The 10,235-nt window shown below is 25.7% G+C and overlaps 1 long non-coding RNA gene across 3 annotated transcripts; it reads left to right on the top strand.

The window, feature by feature from the left end:
* The first annotated feature begins 3,989 nt into the window (after nucleotides 1-3,989).
* LOC135928036 (uncharacterized) lies at nucleotides 3,990-9,571 on the top strand. 3 transcript variants are annotated; one of them, XR_010572228.1, is made up of 4 exons: nucleotides 3,990-4,112; nucleotides 4,625-4,891; nucleotides 8,392-8,932; nucleotides 9,407-9,571. It is a non-coding gene; the product is annotated as an uncharacterized LOC135928036 (long non-coding RNA). The 3 variants fall into 3 exon arrangements; XR_010572229.1 differs by lacking the exon at nucleotides 9,407-9,571 and having other exon boundaries at nucleotides 8,392-8,667; nucleotides 8,706-8,956; XR_010572227.1 differs by lacking the exon at nucleotides 9,407-9,571 and having other exon boundaries at nucleotides 8,392-8,956.
* The last annotated feature ends 664 nt before the right edge of the window (nucleotides 9,572-10,235 follow it).

Genomic DNA, 10,235 nt, shown 5'->3' with positions numbered 1-10,235 from the left:
TTCTTTTAGTATTTCAATAAATAAAAATAACTGCAAAGTGAAAATTAATTAAAAAAATTTCAAAATATTCTATTGGATAAGATAAATTTTTAATTTTTTATGAAGAAAAAGATAATTAACAAAATTATGGAAATAAATCATTTGATCTCCAGTTTATAATTGTTTAGCTTTTTGTTTTTGATTATATCACATATTTCATTAATATAAACTCTTTCTCTCTGTAATTCAAACTCCGTGGTTGTCTCAGATTATACTTTCCTAGCAGTAAAATTAAATATTATACAACCTTCATCTTCATAATCTTCCTTATATTTTATTTCAAAAATTATTATTTATATTATAATTTAATTTATTTTATTATAAATTTTATATCAATTTTATTTTCCTCGTAATCATTAGTTTTATATATCTATATTTCCAACAATTATTTTTTTTAAATATAATTTAAATTTTTATATCAAATCTTAAGGCCATGACCTAGGTCGACTTGTTATCAGGAATCCGGAGCGTACCGGAATACATAGCTAAACAATTATAAACATTAATAAATATCGGAACCGTAACTGAAACGATATAATTATTTTTTAAAGGATTAAAAAGAATTTTTATAAATCAAGTTAAACCGGTTTCAACCAAAATAAAATAAATAATTTTACATTTTTTCCGTTTAAATTCTTTACCTTGTGATTTAAATATTTTACTATATCGGCATCGTTTTAAGGTATCAATTCATTTTATAATTTTTAATTAACAAAATAATTATTATGTGTTAAAAATATGTATTAACTTTTTCACTATGACTTAAATTGATCCACAATCTTTTAACTGCTTCTTATAGTATTATAGCCATATTCCTATTTTAGTATACAAATATCTAAATAACCGATTAAATTTTTGATTTAGTTGCATTTGTTTAATTACAGTGAAACAAGTGTTATTATTAAATATACAATAAAAGAGAATTTAATATAATAAATATTGAAATTAAGGCAAGTCATTGAAACTAGGGGATATTTTTAATATTATTTTTTTAATCGTGTCGCTATTGGTGGAAGTTGTAATAATAATTTAAAGTTTCATTACTCAAAAATTTTAAGAATTGCATAACTTCTGTGAAAATTTTCACAATTCTTTAATACATTAAAAATGGCTTATACATTTTATTTATTTTTTTATGGATTCTACTAAGTTAGGACTATTAAATCAAATACTAGATAATTAAGCATTGAATAAACATAATATATAAACAATTATAATAAACAAAATAGTTCTACATAAATTTATATTTGACATATGTTTAATATTAAGAAAATAAAAATATATAAATGATAAAAAGATTTTCTTCCTGTTCTCCTTCCATATAGAATAGCAGCTTGAACATTTTGAGCATTTTACTCTATAAGATGCTGCATTTTTTCCAATTTAATGCTCTAATAACAACACGTGTGATTAATAAGAAGCTCTTGGTCTTTTAAAAAAGCCATGATTCTTGTATATGAAATTATGATCGCGGTAAAATTTATTTAATCCATAAGAAGGGGAAAAAATATTTTTATATTTAAAAAATTATATTATACTTTAAAATATTTATTTATTAAAAAATCTTCGGCTAATGCCCACAAAAAAATACACCAATAGCAACAAGATATCATATTTATTATTTTTTAATAAAATAATATTTATAAAAATAATATTAAAAATTTTACCTAGTTTCATTGGTATCGCGTCATTACAGAGAAACCATTACAGAGAAAACAATTATAGAGAAACTTTTACAGAGAAAACAATTATAGAGAATGTCGATTATAGAGAATGTCGATTATAGAGAATGATTTTACAGAGAATGATTTTATAGAGAATAATTTTATAGAGAATGATTTTAGAGAGAATGATTTAATAGAGAATGATTTTATAGAGAATAATTTTATAGAAAATGATTTTACAGAGAATGATTTTATAGAGAATTATTTTATAAAGAATGTATTTTATAGAGAATTATTTTATAAAGAATGTATTTTATAGAGAATTATTTTATAAAGAATGTATTTTATAGAGAATTATTTTATAAAGAATGTATTTTATAGAGAATTATTTTATAAAGAATGTATTTTATAGAGAATTATTTTATAAAGAATTTTACTTAAAGATATGATTATTTTATAAAAAAATGTTATATATAGTCATAGGGAAAAAAAGTTATAGTATTTTACATAATTTTAAATGTTAGAATTACCTTATATAAGCGAGGTTTTTCGATTATTAGATGAATTAATGGTAGAATAAAATTTTGACAGGATTTGTAAGGAATTTTACGAAATTTATTTTTAAAGATAAGTAAAAAATAAAATAGATAGTGTTGTTAAAAGTTATTTTGGCAATGTAATGCAATTAAGTTAGTAGTTAAATTTTATGAAAATATAACAAGTTACAGTTAATAATTTTCTTTTTTAAATATAACTAGCCACTAGTTACAATTATTTTTAGTGGATAGTAGATTCAGGGCTTGCCGGATCAATTAAATTAAGTTAAATCGAATATATTTATATAAATATAAATTCATTGGCAAGATTTAAATCATATAGTAAAAGAATGTTAAAAAAATTTACAAATTTAAATTTATTATTTAATTATATTTATTGAAATATATATAAATTAAGTAACCAGTTACTTTTGCGCGGATGCCTATTTCATATGTTTCAATGCATATGGCGCACGGTTCAAAAAAATCCGCTAATTTGAAATGCATACATAATCAAAACAAATTTTGCTATGTACATAAAAATGTTAATGTCACTGGCATATGTACCAATTGAGGATGTAATTCATGGATTTGAGGAATTATATGCCTCTGAATTTTATCAAGAAAATAGGGATATTCTCTCCCCCTTGATAGAATACATTGAGGAGACGTGGATTGGAAAAATGATAACGATAGAGAGGAAGTCGCCAATATTTAGCATTTCTCTATGGAATTGCTACGAATCGACACTATCTCGTGAACCGAATACAAATAATTCATTAGAGGACTGGCATAGAAGTTTTTCGTCTCATATAAGTTCCCATCATCCAACGATCTGGAAATTTATAAAGAGTTAGTAATTATATTATATTATATTATAAATTTTAGAATTTTAATTTTTAGCTCTCAAAGACGAAGATAGCCTGGATTGTTACAAATTGGAAAAATATTCTTTAGGACTATTGGCTCAACTTTCAAAGAAAGAATATCGCGAAAGATCCAAAAGGATTTTTCTAATTGTTGAAGATTTTTATTCGAGAACCATGCTGAATTATTTAAGGGCTTTATCCCATAATTTAAATTTAAATGTTTAATTTAATCATATAATTGTATTTTTTATATTGGTATATTACTTATACTATGTTTATTTGGATTTTTTATGAATAAAAATTTATTTGATATTTCGTAATGAATATTGCTAAGCACAGTATATTATCAAGGTTTATCTTATAAAAACTTCATATAAAATAGTATTAAACATATTCTTTAAGTCACATTGCCAAAGTAACTTTTAACAACACTATATATTTTATTTTGTATTCATATCTTTAAAAATAAATTTCGTAAAATTCCTTAAAAATCATGTCAAAATTTGTTTATCTCTTAGTGGCAAATAACTTTTAATTTAAGAATGGATTATCGGTGTGTCCCATCTATAATTGAAAATTTTTAGGAAGAATAATAATATAAGTAAGACTAAATAAATTTTGCTGAAGATAAAAAAAGCTTATAAATTAAAATTTCTACATTCGTTTTGTCAAATTAAGTGGTTGCCATTAATTAGCTACACTCTAGCTAAAAATATTTAAGTTACATTTACAAAATCGTAACTTTAGCTGGCTACATTTTTTAGAAAGTAACTGCCAAAGGTAACTAGTTACTTAATTTAATTAAATATAAATAAATAATAAATTTAAATTTATAAAAATTTTTTATATTCTTTTAGCATATGATTTTCCTTACAAATCATGTCAAAATTTTGTTCTACCATTCATTCATCTAATAATCAAAAAACCTTGTGCAAAAATAAACAAATAATTTTCTGTACCGATTGTAATAATTCAAAAACTACTCAATTATTCTCTTATATAAGGTAATTCTAATATATAATATTATGTCAAATACTGTAATTTTTTTTCCTATGACTATATATATTTTTTATAAAATATCATATTCTTAAATAAAATTCTTTATAAAATAATTCTCTATAAAATAATATTCTTTATAAAATAATTCTATAAAATACATTCATTATAAAATAATTCTCTATAAAATAATTCCCTATAAAATACATTCTTTATAAAATAATTCTATAAAATACATTCATTATAAAATAATTCTCTATAAAATACATTCTCTATAAAATAATTATCTGTAAAATCAATCTCCATAAAATCTCTGTAAAATCATTCTCTGTAAAATTATTCTCTATAAAATTATTCTCTATAAACAACATTCTCTATAATTGTTTTCTCTATAAGTGCATTCTCTATAAACGTCATTCTCTATATAAAACTTTCTCTATAAAATTTTCTCTATAAACGACATTCTCTATAATTGTTTTCTCTATAAGTGCATTCTCTATTTTTGTTTTCTCTATAAAAGTTTCTCTGTAAAATACATTCTCTGTAATGGTTTATCTGTAATGACGTGGAACCGTTTCATTGGCTTACCGAAATTAAATATGGACAAGCATGTGGATCCAACTAAGACTCCAATTACTTGGGATACGCCAACGGTTAATATTTTAAAGAAATCCGGTGCCGTGCGGATATGCGGAGATAGATTTTCGTTTAACAATCAACAAATATTTAGCGCTAGATAACCATTTACTACCAACTTTCGTCGACCTGACAAATAGGATCGCGGGTGGTAAAATATTTTCAACGATAGATTTAAGAGATGCATTTTTACAATTCAGAGTTAGTTCAAAATGTAGAGATCTTTTAGTAATTTCGACTCATGTCGGTTATTACCGATACCAAAGAATTCCTTCTGGGTTGACTAGCGCTCTGATAATATTTCAACGCTTTATGCAAAACCTATTAAAGGGAATTCCTATAGTTAGTGTATTTTTAGACGATGTAATTATTGCAGGCGAGAATAATTTTGATCATATAGTTAATCTAGAAGAAGTATTAAGAAGATTTTATAAGGCTGGACTGACAACGACGATCGATAAAATTAAAATTGGAGAAAAGTCAATTACTTATTTAGGTCATGTTATTGATGAATTCGGAATTCACCTGACCGAAGATAAGATTAATGCCATAAAAAATTGTAAAACACCGTCTAATGTTAAAGAATTACGTTCGTTTTTTGGGAATGGTAAATTATCATGAATCGTTTATTAAAAATTTATATTCTATTTGTGCGCCTTTACACCGACTAATGAGTAAAAATGTGAGTTGGTTTTGGTCAGCTAAAGAAGATGAAATATTTAATAGAGTAAAAAAATATTATCAAAAGATGATACAATAATTCCTTATTCAGCCGATATTCCTGTCGTGATTTCTTGTGACGCTTCCGAAGATGGTCTAAGAGCTGTTATTGCACACCGATTTCTTACTGGCCAGGAGAAACCGATTGCTTACGCATTGAGGATACTTTCGGCGGCTGAAAAGAATTACGCCACTATTGATGGGGAGGCTTCAGCGACATGTTCGCTATCGAGAAGTTTCATCAATATATTTATGGAAGACATTTTATTTTGGTTACAGATCATAAACCTTTAAAATATATCATAGGTGATAAAAGAGACCTAAATAAAATAACAAATAACCGTTTTACGGTGGGCAACGAAGCTTATAGTTTACGACTATGAGATAATTCATAGGCCGGGTATTCAAAACAGATACGCCGACTCTGTCCCGTTTGGGGGGTAGAGAGAGAAAAAAGTTAATGAAGCTTAAAAAAAATTGAAAATGAAATTAGAGAATTAAAGATCAATTTAATAGAGGATTTATCGTTCACTCGAAGCAAAGTTATAAGTGAGACGATCAATGATATAAATCTAAAAGAGATCATTAAATTAATAAAAAATCAATGGCATATTGATAATATGAATAATTATTCGGAAAGTTTAAAAAAATTCATCTTAATTAAAGATAATATTTCTTTCGAAGAATAGCTATTATTTTATAATGATAGAATCATCATTCCTGATAAACTAAAAAAAGAGGTTTTGAATTTTATCCATCAAGGACATCCGGGGATGGTGGGGATGAAATCCTTACGCAGATACTATGTCTTCTGGACAAATCTTGATCGGATGTTGTAGAATTCGTCAAAAACTGCAAAAGTTGTCAGGAAGGAAAACCGGGAGCCAGAGAAGTACCATTATACAAATGGAATATTCCTACCCGACCTTGGGAAAGAATACGCATTGGTTTGACAGGCCCGGTGTGTGGAAAGTACTGGTTAATTTTCGTAGACGCTTTCACCAAATGGGTTGAAGTTGCAATTTTAACACATATTAATTCGACGAGTGTAATAAATAATCTGCGTAATTATTTCGCTAGATTTGGTTTACCTCGTTACATTGTCTCAGATAATGGTACTCAGTTTACTGGATGTGAATTCAAACGTTTCTTTTTAAAAATAACATAAAACATTTTAGATCGGCCCCTTATAGTCCCAAATCGAATGGTTTGGTTGAGCGTTATATACGTACGATAAAGACACGCGTTTCTATGCTGGCAGGAGAAGTGGGACTCCGGACTAGTTAAATTTAGAGAATGTTTTAATTACACACCGAAATACTCAAAACGCAACTACCGGTAAATCCCCTGCCGAAATGATGTTTGGAAGGCCGCTCAGGACGACGTTAGATCAATGGAAATTACTACGAAAGAAAAGACTGAAAACGTGTTATGGAAACAATAAAATTATAATGATAGGAACGTTGAGCCAAAGAGAAGCAAAAGGTTTGGGTAAAAAACGAAAGGACTGTGGCATGAAGGGACAGTGGTTCAACGGAAAAGTGCGATATTGTATGATGTTGAGTCTGAGGGTATTATAAAAAACAAGCATGCCGACCAACTGAGGGAAGCTCATGTACAAGCTAAGGAAACACCCATAACAATGACTGAGGATTTGGACATTGCAGAACATAATAAATGCAACTCTAGAAAAAAGAGTTTCGAAACCCCCATTACGTTATTATGATGTATTCAATTTATAGTGGGGAGAACTGTAATGTATTTAAATAAATTGATTTTTATAATTGCTTAAAGCTACAATTTATTACAATTTATAAAAATAGAAAAACATATATATATATTTTATTATATGAAATAAATCACTTTATATTATTGTTCCGAATACATTTCACAATCAATTAAGATTAAACGCCATGTTTGAATATAAAAAGAAATTATGTTGGAAATTTAATTAAAAATAAAAAAATTAATATATTTATAAAATTTTTGTAATTCTTCTAAAGTAATAATTAAAAAAAAGTTTAATATAGGATTTTTATTATCCTATAGTAGTGCTGTAAACATTTCTAAAAAAATCGAACGCATTAGCGTTCAGTGTTCATTGACAAAAATCGAACGCGTTCACGTTCGTTCAAAATTATTTGATAAAATTTTTTTTAAATTTAATCTAATATAAATAAATGTCATATTTTTTAACACAATATATTAGCCATGTTAAATAATAATATAGTTTTATTTTAATTTACAATATAATTAGCAAAAAGATTGTTTTCTTAAAAAATTCGGATTAATATTAAATTTTTCAAATAAATAAAAATAAATAGTGTTTTTAAAATTGAACGAACGTTAAATTCGAAAGCGTTCTTCGTAAAAAAAGGAATCCGTTCACGTTCAAAGTTAGTCAAAAATAAAAGGAACGCCGTTCACTATTTTTTTCAAAAAAACGAACTTCGTTCACCAACGCATTCAAAATGAATGCGTTTGTTTACAACACTATCCAATAATAATACTAATTTTTACAATTTAAATGAAACTGAATGTTGTAAATGTTAGATTTAATTTGCATAAAGATTTCTTTTGGATTTTGTTGTACTTTATATGTAATTTGCATAAAGAATTCTTGTGGATTTATTGTTATAACGCGTGATAAAAAGATTATATTTGAATAGTTATGATTAGTTATAAGAAGATTGAAAAGAGTATAAAAAGGCAAATTTTTACGATACAAATAATCTTTGATTTTTTTTAAATTATTAACTTTTTTAATTATATTTTATTTTCTTTTCTTTTTTTTTTACTATTATAATTTTGTTAATTTGATAATGTTATAATTTTGAATAAAGAATTAAAGTTGATTTTATGATTTCGTGATTCCTAATTATTATTAATTTCCTTTTTATATATATATTTGTTTTCTATTTTTATATTTAGGTTTTGATGCACAATGACAAACCTGTCGTTGTGACACTGAAAACTCCCAATCTTCGTCTAGAATCCAAAGACCAACAAGAATACACAAATATTGGAATAAAGGAAAAATAGATATAGTTACAGTGTTATCAATGCCTGAAAAACGACAAATGATAATCAAAGACATCGCAAAATACGTTAATATGTCTACAGCATCGGTTCATAAATTTAGACGCAACACATTCCCAGAAATAAATGAAGATCCTCTAAAATAGTATAATATTCAAAAAAGAGGAAGTAAGAAAAAATTTTTCCCATATTTAATACATCCTTAGTTTATTAATGGAATATAACACTATCCAGGAGATAACAGAAAATTTGTCCCCTGGTAGTCCAAAAACGGTAATAACCATTAGTAAATATATCAAAATATAGGTTGGTCTAAAAAAGGAGCTGAGTATATCCTGAAACTGGAATAAACTTGCATGTTATACCAATCTACGCCTGGGCGTCATACAATGTCCGTCCAATAATAAAAATCCCATTCTCCAAGGGTAAAAATGTAAGTATACTTTGTACAATTGTAATTGGGGGGGGGGGGTAATCCATTAAAAAATAATCTAAGGAGTTTATAATGGGGTATTATACCATGATTCGATGACAGAGCTTATTAGTATCTTTCAACCAGATGCAATCATAGTAATGGATAATGCATCTATTCATAAAAGCCATCTTATCGATGCTTATAAAGGTAGAATTGAATAATCTACCACTACCATGATATTCACCTCAGCTAAATCCCATCGAAAATTTTTTTGGAGTCTTGAAAAAAATATTAAGAAATCAATCCTCACCCTAGATGAAGAAATTGTTGGGAATATTATTAAGCTCTTACATAATTTATTCCTTATGATTTAACTAACTTTTACAATCACATGAAGCTATTTAAGTTGGATTATCCCGGACAACTGATTAATTAGATAATCCTCATAATTGATTTGTATTAATAATTTTAATGTTAACTCTTTCTAAAAAGATACCATCATCGAGTTTGAGGAACTAATAGAACGATTTGATAATTTAATTTTTTTATATATATATTATTTTATCGAAATTAATATAAAAGTTTATAGTATTAATTATCATATTTTTATCGAAATAACTGGATACAAATAAGAGATTCTAAAAAAATTTCTATTAAAAAGACTTTTTACAAATATTTAGAATTTTAGATGAAATTTAATCAAAAATCTTACTCGAGCATTCTCAAAAAGATCAAAAAAAAATTTCATTTTTCACATATTATATATTTACAACATAATTTCTTTAATCATAATTAATTGCTTGTCCATATTTGATTTCAATATGTATTAAATTAAAATCTACTTAATTTACCCCTTTTATTGTATATTTAATAATGATACTCGTTTCACTTTATTTTATAAAATCATTACCAATACATTAGTAGTTTGAATAGAAGGGTCATTTATCCCATATAAATTTTAAGATAACCAAATATATAAGGTTTTAATTTTATAAATTGTCTAGAGAAATTTGGCATTTGAATATTTTAAAGCATTAGATAACCTTTATTATGAAAAATAGATTTTGTGTTTTCTTAAAATACAAATATTTGCAAAGTTATGCTTCAATAAAATAATTTCAAATTTTTGTAAATAACCACAATGAACCTTTATAAGCCTTTACAATTAGATTAGCCTAACCTTTATAAATTTTTTCTTAAGACCGTGACAGAACCATAAACATTATGAATTTTTATATACTTGAACCGATATAAATAAAGGTTCGGGTCCCTGCTCATTACATAATACTAGGCCAGATTTAGTAATTATTGATCTAGGACA

Source organism: Gordionus sp. m RMFG-2023, chromosome 4 (assembly GCF_954871325.1).
Source record: "Gordionus sp. m RMFG-2023 chromosome 4, tfGorSpeb1-WG-v2, whole genome shotgun sequence".
Classification (NCBI taxonomy): domain Eukaryota; kingdom Metazoa; phylum Nematomorpha; class Gordioida; order Chordodea; family Parachordodidae; genus Gordionus; species Gordionus sp. m RMFG-2023.
Note: the sequence above shows the minus strand (reverse complement) of the source record. Positions and strands in the feature narration are given on the sequence as shown.